Source organism: Fundulus heteroclitus, chromosome 19 (genome assembly GCF_011125445.2).
Source record: "Fundulus heteroclitus isolate FHET01 chromosome 19, MU-UCD_Fhet_4.1, whole genome shotgun sequence".
NCBI lineage: Eukaryota > Metazoa > Chordata > Actinopteri > Cyprinodontiformes > Fundulidae > Fundulus > Fundulus heteroclitus.
In genome coordinates this window covers 15,779,793-15,793,728 of record NC_046379.1, presented here as the reverse complement: position 1 = coordinate 15,793,728, position 13,936 = coordinate 15,779,793, and the positions used below count along the sequence as shown (strand labels likewise).

General features: G+C 40.8%; 1 protein-coding gene across 2 annotated transcripts in view; it reads right to left on the bottom strand.

Annotated features, from left to right (window-relative positions):
- ldlrap1b (low density lipoprotein receptor adaptor protein 1b) overlaps window positions 1-13,936 on the bottom strand; it is a 45,068-nt gene that overhangs the window by 30,214 nt on the left and 918 nt on the right. The window lies entirely within an intron of this gene.

Genomic DNA, 13,936 nt, shown 5'->3' with positions numbered 1-13,936 from the left:
ATTTTATCCCATTTTTACTTCCACGCTGTTCTATCATAATTTTTTCCCCCCCATAATTCAGTTTATAAAGTGAAACTCAAATGTAATGCACACAGACAGGGACATGTTTTAAATGTGGATTTCTGTCCATTTTGATGATTACAATTAGGTGATTACAGAAGGATGGCAGCAGTAGGCCGTGTCATCAATAGGATGCTAACGTCCGTTTGCTCTCTGAGGTCTTTGCTTATTTTATTGAGCATATTGCACAGTTTTCTCACCTTGTTCTGTAAATCGGCTGCTGTCTTTCCTCTATTTACCTTAAACACTGACTCTTTTTTTTTACATATTGGATGCATTTTCATCTGAACATGTCATATTATCAAATACCGTAATAAATGTGTAATATCTTCTTCTCTCCCCCGCCCATTTGTGAGAAGTTAATTCTCTTCTGCCTTAAATTTGAACCTTAACGTGTTTCTGCCACTGTCACACCCAAATTTTCCCACTGTGTGATAATAAAGGTATTTCTATTCTATGACCGTGCTTCTTAAAACACTGACTTTTAAAGTCTTGAATGGGATTTGCTTTACAATCCTCTCAAGGCTGTGATCATCGACGTTCCGACGACACCTCTTCCTTCCACAAAACTTTTGCTATACTAAATCTATATGTTTACTCCTAACAGCTAGCACTAGCAACCACACTTTGGTTTCTTTCCCTTGTTCAAGTCAGGAGTTCTCCCATAATTTCTGTATAAACATTTTTTTTTATTATTTAGTTTTTTGTATTGAACTTGTCTGAGAAACAGAATTTGGGGTTTTCATTAGTGGTAAGCCAGCATCAAGATAAACTGAAAACATGTGAAAAATAGATCAATAATAAATCTATAAGGAATATAAGGATTACTTTTTAATGGGATAACTGAATTTAACTTTCATGACATTTGATGAACTACTGGTCTTTGGAGACCAGCCTGTTGACACAGAGCTCTGAGTGGCAGCAGCCAATCAGCAACCACCTTCATCGTCCGTTAGTTACACGGCTATGCGGATGAAGATGTTCTGCTTGGAGGTAATTGTTTCCTTTCTTTTTAATATCCCATCGTGTCAGGCTACACTTACGATGAGACTTTCCATTAAAGTTTAATGAGAAGAAAACTACAGAGAGAATGAGGCTCTTTTGATGCAACAAAAGATTCAGAGAGGGCGAGACATCGCAGAGGTCTTGGGATTCATAATCAAAAGGATCTCAGAGAAGAGACTGTGCAGAATTAGAGAGAAGACAGGGCTGCGAGACGGTAGTTTGGGTGGATGTTTGGGTCAAAACTAAAAATAGAGAAGATGAAATTAAGCAGTAGGTTTGATAAAGAAAGGTAGAGAGGGGGCCACACTTGGCTTTTCTTGTCAACACACTGTGACAGTAATGAGAGAAGAAAATGCTTAGTAAGACTGGACAAGATGGGGGAAAAAAAAAAAAAAGAAAAACAGGCTGTGAAAGATTTATGAAGAACAGAGTAGATAAGATGTAAAATACAGCCGAAATTAACCAAAACTGCCCAGCACTCAACGCACGTACACACACACCCTGAGTGCCACTAATGTAAGAGACAGTTGGGGAGACGCAACAGTTTAATTACTGTGGAAACAGCAGGAGCTCTCTGCTATGTCGTAAACGCTCCATCATGCTGTTAGCGCTCTGCGACTGGAGGAGAGGCAGCGTGCAGTGATAAAGGCATTTAAAAATACAACCATAAATCAGTGCCCCTCTCTGACACATCCATGCTTTCATCATAGTAATATTTTCCACTAAACGTCCAGAGCTGTACCAGAAAATGGACCTGCCTCTGTTTGAAGACATGATTCCCAAACTGAGAACAAACCAAAGGACAAGGCGGGATTAAAAAACAGCCGTTTGACGTGCAAAACAAAACCCGGACACGCCAGAATAGAGCTGAGGACTTTTAGTGCGACTGAGTCAACCCCGGCCCGACTTAACAATAATTATGACTCAACGTTGTAAAAGAACATGTGAAGATCGGCAGCAGTGCAAACACGTTCTGTCTCAACAGCGAATGGCTAGTCATAAATTAATCACTTAGATCTCTTTGGGCTAGACAAAAAAAAAAAGACTAAAAGAAAGTGGAGTCAAAGTGGCAAAAGAACATGACAAGCAAGGGCTGCATGATACTGGAGATGCACTGAGTAAAAAGATTACATGTGACCGACCGCCCAATCAAAAGGGTAGAGCGCCTTCTCTGGGTCGGGGAGGATGTGCTGCCCCTAGTGGAGGAGTTTAAGTATCTTTGGGTATTGTTCACAAATGAGGGAAAGATGGAACGGGAGATTGACAGAAGGATTGGTGCTGCGTCTGCTGTGAAGTGGGCGCTGTACCGATCCGTTGTGGTGAAGAGAGAGCTGAGAGGCTCAGTCATCTGGGGAGGGACTCAGAGTAGAGCCCCTGCTTCTTCACATAGAGAGGAGCCAGAGGGACATCTGGGCTTCGCTACTGAAGCTGCTACCCCCACTACCTGACCCCGGATAAGTGGAAGAAGGTGGATGGATGGACAGCCAATGAGAAATCTCATCCTTTCCCAACAGTAACACACATTTCTGTCATGCTACCAGGTCCCACTGCTAACACCCTTTGGTATGGAAGCTGCTACTGCAGGAAGAAAACTTGAGAGTTAGCAAGTTTTCTATTAAAAAATTAAGTCAGAGGGCGTGCAAAGGTGTAAGGTTGCCATGTTTTACAAGGAATATACACAGAGACTGCTGTTTGCTTTAAAATAATAAGTAAACCGTTTTCAACAGTGACGTCGCTCTCACACCATGTGACATCGCCTCTGTTTCTGATAAAGGGAGACTAGAAAAAAAAAATCAACTGCTGTTAATTTTAGCTCTAGTTTTTCAACTTTGTTTTAATTTTCCAATTAGCTATAAATATACAATGACAATTAAAGTTCAAATGGGTTTTGCTGAAAGAGGTAATGGTTTTGAAAGCTACAGAAAACAAAGACGTTATGAGATTTCTATTTATTCGGAACAAAAGTGCTTTGATGAGGATGCATTTGCAGAATGAAGAACGTGGGAATTTTCAATGCTGATGCATTCAATGAAAAGGCAGGCTAAAGACAAAGAAAAGACCAAAAACTTTTGCACAACACAGCACTTATAGATGGCTTATCCACATCTGAAATGAGTCTGCGAGCTCTGAGAACAGTCTAAGCCAGGGGTCACCAACCTTTTTAAACCTGAGAGCTACTTCTGAGTAGTACTGAGTTCTCCTTAACTTTACGAAAATTAAACATATTTGTAATGCTTTCTTTTAGATTTGTCATTTTTAAATGTATATAGATGCAAGCATGATTAAAGCAATGAAATAAAATAGAAATATGTGCTATTTTTACAACAACAGACTCGTGGGCACCACATGTGGTCCTTGAACGCTACCTGATGCCTGCGGGCACCGTGTTGGTGACCCCTGCTCAACCCAACGTAGTGTAATAGGACAGATTTCACCAAATTCATCTGAACCCACTGGGTTTCAAACTGTCAATGACCCATTTTTGTGCTGGTTTTGCTGGACTTACTACAGCCAACCTGCATATTTTCTTTTAAACACAATGGGAAATTAACATTTCAGGTTTGTTTGGCAGGGGTGGGGTGGGGGAGGGTGGGCTCCCTGTCTGGGGCCCAAGAAATGAACAAGCCCTCTAATCTGGACAGAAACAGGGTCTGAGTTTTTGCTTGGTTTGGAGACATGCGTCACCCTGGGAAACTGGGAGAAGCTTGTGTTTTCTGGCTGCTCTTCACATGCTTCCCCACAGAGGATTGCTGTTTAACTGTGGGCAAAGGTAGCATTACTCACTGGGAGTCTGTCAATGTCAACCTAAACAAATGAAGAGGCAGCCTGCTATCTACAGCAATCCTAAAAGCCAATATTAGCATGGCTGTGCTCTTTTTTTTCCTTTTCTTGCTGTTAACATAAGTAAAAAGACCGACAGGCCATCACGTTGATCTGAATCACTCTACTTTTACTTTGTTTTTTACCCTCTTTTGCACTTGAGCAGAAGGTTGTTTTTAATATTTATGACACATCTATTTTATCACTGACATTTTTGCTTTTAACAGAGGGGAAGAGAACAAGAAGTTGAAACTAATAACCAGAAAGGTGACTGGCGGTGCCGAGAAAGCAGCAATGAAAAGGTGGAAATGGTTTAAGTCTTGCTCAAGAACCGTTGATGATTCTCCGTCCTTTCACTTTGGGTCCAGTTCTGCAAAATTAAAATTAATTTCCAGCTATTTTTAATATAGATATTTTTGAACTTTAAAAGAAAATGAACAAGATTAAATTGTACAAGAATTTGTATTTTGTGAATGTTTTTTTTGAGCTTGGTAAATGTGAAAATGATTCAGAGGAGGGTGAATATTTTTAATAAACAAACATGTTACAATATAAAAAGGTGTGGCTCGCTCACAAGCTCGGACTATATTCATTTATTGCCCGGAAGAATAACACACATCCGCCTTTTCCACCACAGAGCAAAACTGCTTGTGGACACAGCTGGTTTATGCAAAGAAAAAAAAAAAAACTCATGTTATCCAGTTTGTTTGAGACCTCCAAGTTATTCAGATGCCGCTACACCGAGGTCTGGAAGGAGACCCAAAGGGAGCCCTCGAATGAACAGGCGTAGGATAAGCAGGACGAACTAGAACCGGCCAGAGCTAAAACCTAGGGCTGGACGATATAGAAAAAAAGCATATCGATAAAACCGAAATCATACTGGATCGATATCGATAATTATCAAAAATTCAAAACATATATTTTAAGTGCAGCCCTGACCCTTTTATGCTGTTGCTTAGTGACCTATTTTTAGATACAGAACAAACAAACTCAACCCTTAATTCAACCAACTTTTTACCAAAAAAGAAAAGAACACCTGCTCTCTGAACTCTCTGAAGGGGGCGGAGCTTGGTGACGGAGCATTCCTGGGTCCGCGTTGTGATTGGTTGGGAGGATGTAATGACTGTAATATGAACCTACATGGCTAAAATGCATAAGACTGGAAAACTTTTATTGTATTGAACTCTTTATTTACCCTATTTTCTATCATCGATATACGTCTATCGATCGATATATATCGTTATTGAATTATCGTCCAGCCCTACTAAAACCTAAAAACACTGCACCATTTGTCAAGCATGGTTGTGGCAGCATCATGCTTTGGGGCTGTTTCATTCCTCGCAATGGTGATGGATAAAAGTGGATTTAAAAAAATTAGGAGCAATCTCCTAATTTTTCACATAAATATTAGAAACAGTTTATTATTCCAACAGGAAAAACGATCGCAAGCTGACATCAACCCAAAGCCCAAACCTCTGCCCTACCAACAGTTCATGGACTATTCTTAAAAGCTGGGCCCATGCAATAAGAAACTATTTTACCTGAACTCTATTTTCTTATTTGGGGTTTTCTTCAGATGCTATCATAGACTGACATACAAAATCTCCGACTCCAAGATACAATCAAACAATCGCGGCAAATGAGAAAAGTGTCTGAGTGCTGAATATATTAGTTCTTTTTTCTTATGGAACTTCATTTCCGTTCCTATTTTGGCCTTTTTTTGGGTCTCAAACTTCAATGCTTGAGGTGATATAAACTTGTACCAACAGGGGAAAAAAAAAAAAAAAAACTCTGTTTAAGCATTATTAGGTTCCAATCGGCGAACTTGGAGCTAATTTAGAAACAGCCGTCTCAGATGAGAGAAGAAGCCCGAAGGGAGGCACAAAGACACGCCTTAGGCTTGATGGGTGAGATATCCACATCGCTTCGCCACCAAAAAGAATCCAAGAGAGCCCAAAACTTTAAAAGAAAGTAAGATGTTGTGCATATGAAGAGAAAAAGTTCTCATCGTGTGAAAAAGTGCTCTCCTCGCAGCCTGGAGAAAACCTTAGATTCTGGGGGAAATGTTTGCCTTATCCTTGGAAGTACAAGGTCAAAGTTCCTCATTGTGCCCTACAGAAGGCCAGCTTTCTTCTACTCCATCATTACAACAGAAAATCCATCTTTACCTAAATATCAACCTTAGGTCAAAAGATGAGGAGGACGTGTTGCAGCCATTGAGATTTAATTTAAAGACCCTTCAAATTAATTTTAGAGGGGTGAGGGAAGGGATTTGCAGAGGATAAGAGTCTTATGCCCCCAACACGGAGATATGCGTCTTTCAGTATCGGCTAAATCCACTCAAAAGGAGGAAAGTGAGTCGAGGGAGAGGGGGGAAATGAGTGGTCATAGCAGTCGGCGGATTAGAGCTCATGACCAGCTGAGTTCAGAATGTGCTCTCAACAAGAATCTGGGTTATGAAACTGATCCTCAACGCGCTCTGCTGCCAGGCTTGCCGAACGGGAGGGGACGGATTCGAACAACTCGGCTGAAGCGCAAAACGAGAATGCATTCTCTGAACGAGGGCAGGATACGGATTACGCGGTTATAAGCAAATATTAACTGAGCCGGGCTGAGAGGCAGGAAGAACTGGTGGAAAATGAAGTGATAATTACAGTCATTCGGCATCGACCAGAGCAGGACAGCCACGATGCGTCAATGATCAATAGGCCGCGGGCGGAGTTGCACCCACCAGTCTAATGACATCAATTCCCTCTACTAGCCGACTGGCATTATTTGTCATTGTAATATGTTTAAGCTAAATATCTACGCACTGATTCCAACAGCTGATAGCAACTCCTCTCAGCTCTGACGTAGCAATTAGGGCTGAACAATTATAATTATAATTCAATATGATTGTGATTTAAAAAAAACGCAATTTCCAAACTCCAGAGGTCTGCAACTTTTGGCTATGTAACAATTAGGGAATCAGACACGTCCATTAGGTGTCAGTAAAATGTTTAAAGTGGGTTTGCCTCCACATGGAAGGGAAGACAGTTGCAGCAGTGAAATAATCTAATTTTATTACTTGTTTTAGAGTTTATATAATCATACATAGCATTAAGTACAGGTCAATCAGTTTAATGCATAGACTTGCTTGATGGTAGGACTTTGCACTTTATGTTAAACAAGGATTGATGTCCAATTAAATTAAAAGCTGTTCTCTTGAATAATATTCTGATCAATAGAAACATTAAAAGTTCATGTTTAAAATATTCCTTGTTTACAAACATCTTTATTTAGAGGCCATTTTTGTTGCTTGTGGTTGATGCGGAGAAAAGTCAAAATTGCAATTTTGGTTGAAATATATTGTAGGCATAAAGCAATCATTGCTGCTCCAAGTTTAGATGCTGTGGGTCTTTTAGCAACTAATCCACATGGTGAGGAAACAAATTGATTTGTTATTTGTAAAACCCATGATAAATTAAACTAGAAAAAATTGCATTAAATCGTCATATTAAGAAGAAGAAAAAAATCGCAATTAGATTACTTTCCAAAATTGTTCAGCCCTAGTAGCAATACACCTCTAGCTATTGATGAAGTATATATATGAAGCCACCTATGATGCTCTGGGACTCAGACAAACATCATTAAAGCTTAAAAATACCGTTCTGGCACCCAAGGCTAGAAGGTTCTCTCTTTAAAAGGTTAAAAGAACATACCTTTCCAGAATAAAATCAAGTTTCACATTTTTTGGGACCTTTAAAATCTTTGCGGATAGAAGGATGGACCAACAGATGATAGAGCTATTGGATAAACGTGTGAAGGGATGGAAGGACAAACGTAAGGAAGGAGATACAACAAGAACTAAGTCAAATGAGTGGAAGGACATACGTGCGAACACATACAGGGATGGAGAGAAGAACGATGTAGGGTTAAAAGACAAACGGGTGAAGGCATAATTAACACACAGGGCAATTCTAAAGGCTTTACATGAAAACAAAGGAACTAAAACATCAAGGAAGTATTACATAAAAGTAGGGATGCACCGATATGAAAATCTGGGCTGATTGCGATATCCGATATTAATATTACGGTTATGTCCGATAGCCGATACATTTCTGTGTTTGTCAAATTTAGTAACATTTTGTACCAGCTGAAAACTACGCCAGCTGAATTTGTGGATGTGGGTTATAGTCTATACTTACACGCTGCTTTTCGTACGTCTTCTTTCGACACCGTGAAAAAGAACCACACTGCTGACTTTGCATCTCTGCTTCATTTAAAAACCGCACAATCTTGACTGCGATGCGTCACAGTCACTGTCACATGATCGAACAAAAACCTCGCTTCCCCTTCTTGAAATACAGGGACAAAGGGCAACTAGATGGAAATAAATATCGGTTGTTGATATCGGCCCGGTTTTACTTATCAGACCAATGCCGATATGATAAAAAAATTACTAACATCGTCCAATACCGACGTGAATGCCAATATATTGTGCATCCCACATAAAAGCTAAAACATAAGACATAATTACATTATAGAAATGTGAATATGGCAAAAAACTAAATCCAAGAAAGTAAAAAACAGAGACAAGAGAAAAGGTAAAGCTTTCTTTGGCCTGTATCGGTAACCTTTTCAGACCTGATTTAAAAGAACCAACAGTTTCTGGTGATCTCAGGTTTTCAGACTGTTGGTTCCAGAGGTGAGAAGCTAAGTCCTGCCTTCCTTGTTTAATCCTGGTCCTGTAAACAGAGTGAGGAGGCCTCTGTTGACCTGAGCGCCGCTCTATATGGTTCAGACTGACCAGCAACTCTGAAATGCACCGAGACCACAGACACTTCAGTGCTTTGTGGGCCATCAACAAGATGTTAAATCCAACCCTTTAACAGGGAGCTGCTGCAGAGATGATATGTCTGCTGTGATGTGCCACATTGGTTTTGCCAAGTTTAAAAAATATACCAAGCCTCTTTGTAAAAATAACTGAAATATAAGAAATACCTTTCTGATGGCAGTTAAAGCTATTGCTGGTAATCCTGTTCAGAAACGCAGGGATTGGTCAGTTTTGGTTCTGCTCTCACGCCCCCTATCCCTCAGGTTCCAGGGGAATCCTCTTATTTATTGGTTGTCCCACATGCCAATCACTCTGATGCGCTCATGTAACGCCTGTGTGTGTGCACATTCCTTGTTAGTTTCTGCTTGCTGGCTGCACATTTGCACTTCTAGTGTTTATTTATCTGGTTAGCTTAGCAGTTAGCTTAGTGATTAGCTTCCGTGTTAGCCGTTCATTGTAGCTCTGCTGCTCTCACTGTATACTTTGAACATGGCTGAGAGTCACAAGAAGCAAACCGAGTTCATGTTTAAGAGAAGAAGAGGAAGGCCTCAGTAGAAATAAACTAATCCAGTGTGGATTTGGGAGATTTTTTTTCAGTGAACCCCCAGAAGAGCAAGTAAGACAGACCTGCGCATGCACAGTTATTCAAAAAAGGGACTTGGGGAAACTTCCAGGAATAATTTGCCGACTCTACCTTTAATGATGGCGGATGAGTTAGCATTAAGCATTTCTAAACTGCAAAACCATGGTTTTACTGTAGTTCATCAATAACATATTGACATCAACTATGAGCTTTCTATCAAATAAATATTTTAGATGGATGTGGTGTAAAACAAAAACAAATCTACATATCTATATGATGGCACCCAGGCCCACTATTACGTTTAATGATGGATCTATGATGCTGTGGGCCAGTGCCCCTTCCAAAGGCCCTGGGAATTGTGGGACGGTAAATTAATTTAATATCTTATCTTATGGTGGTACTGCAATAAAAGATGAAATTATGTTAAATTGTTGCATTTCTACATCTTTACCCAGGATTTAAATAAATGGGGGGATAGCTGTAAGGCAAAGTTACAGCTCATGATGGAATAATTGATTTTCTGGTAGAAGTTTTTAGAAACATCTAATCTCTGTTTGCAGGATAAGATTAACCAGTTGACAGACCACAGATCTGCCATATGTTTCATCTACTAATCCGCTCATACATGCTTGTCAGCATCTTTAGAGGGACACCCTTCAACTTCTGCCAGACAAAAAACACTGATTAAGAAAAAGGAAAAAAAATATCAAAATTAATTATTTTTGATTCTGATGAGCATCGAATACAAGGTAAGTTCAGCATATGTTGTAGTCCATGTAACCTGAGGGATTTCCTCTGACCTGCAGACCGCGTATAGCGAAGATTTCACCTAAAAGTTTCTCCTCTGTGAAGAGGAACGCAGGCTACTTTGAACAGATTACACGGAAGTATGCAGAAATCTGTAAAACAATGAATCCACTACACCATGACCACTTCCAGGCTGACATCCATTTGCATTTGCAGTGTTATTAGTTGCAGTAGTAAGCTTTCTATCCTGTTTTAATTCTCCTTTCCTCTACTCACCAAGACCTTCTGACACTGAAGCTGATCAACTCCATGAGCATATGCCTCGACATATGGCTAAAGAAGATTACATCAATTATTTCCCACCATGAAAGAGAACTAGTGAACCAGTCTGCTTCCTGCCAAGTTTACTGGAAGAAGAACGGACGTGTAAAAGTGGAGCCCATCAAAGACGCTCTTATTATTACTAACTTTTTTTAAAGGGTGTTTCTAACTTTTGGACTATATATCTAAAAGAATAACAATCCTCCTAGGCTCCAAGAGCCACATTCAATATGACACAGAGATCGGCTGCTGCTTGCCTCACATAATCATTATGCTGCAACCGGGTATCCCAGCGCTCATTATAAATGCTCTAAAATAACTATTATGACATTTCGGAGCGTGATGTTTTGGCAGCTGTGTCAGCCAGAACCAGGCGACGCTAAACATCTATTTTCCCCCTCACAGGATTAAAGCTGCCCTTCAGGAAAAAACTGTGACAAAGCAGGATTGTGCAGCCGCGTCTCCACATGACACCACTGTCAGACCCACACACAGAGGTGGCACACTCATCCATAGTAACCAAACGGTGCTGTAAATCAGTCGGGGTTTTACTACACCATAAAGGAATCCTGCGGGAAGCAATCTCCGTTACAGCACGGCAGCCCCCCCCCCCCTCCCCTCCTCTTTCATTCGCTGACTTTGTACAGGGGACACAGGACAGTCCCACCCATACTGCAGGGCCGAACAGGTAGGGGAAACTAATATAAAAAAGAACCAGTCAGTTCTAGTGGAAAACAAACATTAAACAGAAATAATTTATTAATTTATGCAGCCAAAAAGCCCAACTCTGGAGGAGATGTAGAGTTCCACAGCTCAGGTGGGACAATCTGGGGACGACGATTAATCTTACACTCCACACATGTTTGGAATAGCAGCAAGAGGAAAGCCATTATTTTTATTCCTAACAACCTGCCAACCCAGGTGATTCCACTGCTGTGACACCATGAGAAAACTGTAAAAAAAAATCCAGATTAGTCCCAACTTTGATCTCTGGAGGCAGCATCACCCACACTGTACACATTCCAGTTCAACCATCCACACGCTTAGACCACGAAGGCGTTCGGAGAAGCTGCTGCTTCAGCGTTGACAACACCAAAAATACCCCGAAAGCCGTTTCTCTTCAACACGGACAAGACATTTCTGCTTACCACAATTTTCTTACTGGTAACTAAAACGTGCCTCCGATGCTCCAAAATAGTGCTGAGGATACAACCTCCCCACCACCACCACTTAACAGAAACAAACAAAGAATCAAAAACAGGACATTTTTCTCAGTCTGCTCAGCAGACAGTCAAAAACAAACAGGAAGCAGATCCAAAAGGAAGCGGCAGATGGAAAACCAACCACCACCCCTACTTTAAATAGTGAGAAAAACGATAATGACCATGTTATTAAGCAAGGCTAACATTCAGGAACTTATCAGAGGCGACAGCTTGCTTTGCACAGGGCCAATAAGGGGAAATAAAGATGTCAAAACAGTGAACAGCTTCATTGAAGCCACAGAACTAGTTTCTATGAGCAAAAAATCTGCTTCTGACCTAAACTTAGAACTGCTGCATGTCAAAAATAGTGCAGCCCCAGGCAAAGGGCATGGAAATACAAGCTAAACTAGAACTGGGTTGCATGCAAAAAGACAATGTCCACTTTGGAGCATGACACAGTAAGCTGAGTGTCAGGATGCCCAGCTCCCTTTAGATCCTGTAGTTTATGTTTATATTTCTAGTATCATGTCTCCTTAGATCCTTGTCGCTGCCATTAGTTTAGTTTCTGCTCTGTAAGCACGTTAATAGTGCATTCTTGTAACTGTTAGATTTGGGCTGGCCAAAACTTATATATTACGATATATTTCCTAATTTCTGTCGATACGATATAATTACAATATCGATATAAACAAAACAAAAGCCTCAGAAAGACTGCCAAAAATTCCCAAAACAGATGCCTGTGCAAACTTGTGACGGTTATTTTGGCATGTTTAGGAAACTCCTCCAGTAAAACATTTTAGAAATATTTGGATTAAAAAAATAAAACATATAAAATGACATAAAACCCAAAACGTCAGTCACTGATCAATGCTGTAATCATAGACTGTAATGTATATTGAGATATTGGGAATGTCATATCACCTTTATTGAATAGTTAGATTGCAACATACTGTATACTGATATTGAATTATTGTTCACATCCCTATGTTAGATTTAATTCCGGTTTTAGTTAGCGTCTGTTCTTTATTATTTAAGTAGCTCTGTTAGAGCAGCTCCTTCTTAGTTTAGTTAGGTCTTTCCATCGTGTCTGGCCTTTCTCCCCGTTAGATTCTGTCATCCTCCTGCGCCTGCCAGTTCATTGTCCTCCTTCTCCTGCAGCTTAACTGCCTTTTCTCAGTTCACCTGTGTTTAATTGCTCCTCCTCTATAAGTTCAGCCAGTTCTGTTGTCTTTGTTAGGTCCTCCGTCATGCCACCCTGTTCTGGGCTCCAATCCAATACGTCTATTGGGTAAGGACTGTTTAGCCAAAGCGGAAGAGTGCTAGCGGTCGCCGTGATATGTGCATACAAGCATGTATGCTTCCTCTCGCAGCTAATTTAGTATAGGAGGCTTGCGATATCGTTACCCGGTACTAATGAGCTATAAGGAATCCCACAATCCTTTGCGTGACATCACATAAGCATAGCCCACCTCACGGAAATTAACAAAAGAGAAGAGAGCATGCACTTTGTAGTTCATTTTTGGCAGGCTGTAGGGCCGGACCTGGCTCCCATCATCCGTGTACGTCCACGCCGGAGTTAAAGGCTGTCCGAAATCACCTCAGCAGTCAGAAGCTCCTTTTCCTGCCCTTTATAGCGTTCTTACTGTTGACCCCGTGAAAGGTCAAGGAACAGGAGCTATTATTAGATGTATTCGGGTGGAGCCCTGGTCACATCCTTGCCTTGTTTCTGGTTCCTGTCATCTAGAAAGCCTTCGTTTGTCTCCATTTAATAAATCACTCATTGTTCAACGTGTGGCTTGGTCCTATTCTTCACAACACTAGCTGACACTGACTATCTGGCACTGACTGTCTTTTATTCACAGCTCAACTGTAATTACATTGCAATAGTCAAAAAAAAAAAAGAAGAAAAAAAAGAGGAAGATCAAGACCTCCTTAAATCACACGTAAAAACAGGAACATCAGCATTAATGTGCACATGGATGGATGATAGCCCGTGTCTGTCTAAATGTCAAAACGTTTAGCCACGACACACAAGTCCAGATGGGGATGAGATTCCAGGACTGGCTGTGTGTGCGTCCCTCTCTGTCCTCTGCCCAAAACAAATCATCAGCTGCGCTCTGTAACACACCTTACAGCCAGTTGCTCTTTTGTCTTCAAATTAAAAGATGAGAGTGGCATTGAGACAGGGGGCATCCCCCTCTGTGGAGAAAACCCAATGAGATCTGCGCGCGTGTGAAAACCCCCCACGGCAGCAGCACAAAAGTCACAGTCAGACATTACACCGGTGAACACTTTCCTGGTTGCTAATTCGACCAGAAACGGGTCAGAAATGTCCAATATTTGAAGAATTTTCCATCGCTGCTTCCGGTAGACTCGTGCGTT